The following is a 440-nucleotide window of genomic DNA, read 5'->3' on the forward strand; positions in this document are numbered from 1 at the left end:
ATAAACCTTAATTAGATTGCCACAGTTCATTGGAATAGCAAAGTTTTTCAATGTTTGGCCTACTTTGCTAAGATAAGTCACAGTCGGGCCTATCGCATCGTACTCTCAGCTGCTTAGAATTTCCGCATGGCTGGTTTTCAGTATCAGCCAATCATGTATTCAGTGAGTCAATGGGTCAGAGAATACCCTACAATGCTTAAATTTGCTATCGTGACAACCGTGTGGTAGCGTCAAAGTAGCCAATTTAAAACTGGAATGGAAGTGGTGCTTCCAAGTGTATGTGCGCATGCTCTTCTCACAAATGTGGACCTCCGCTGTCGATCGGGTATTCTATCTATAGGCCTGGTATAAAAGAAACTTGAAATTTGAAATTTGTTAAAAATCTTTTTAGGAGAAGATGCTACAACCATGCCGGTGTTAAAAACAGTGGCAGTGCCAGG

This window comes from Anneissia japonica, unplaced genomic scaffold (assembly GCF_011630105.1).
Source record: "Anneissia japonica isolate Jap-2015-1 unplaced genomic scaffold, ASM1163010v1 scaffold51028_len13456_cov188, whole genome shotgun sequence".
In the NCBI taxonomy this organism is placed as follows: Eukaryota; Metazoa; Echinodermata; class Crinoidea; order Comatulida; family Comatulidae; genus Anneissia; species Anneissia japonica.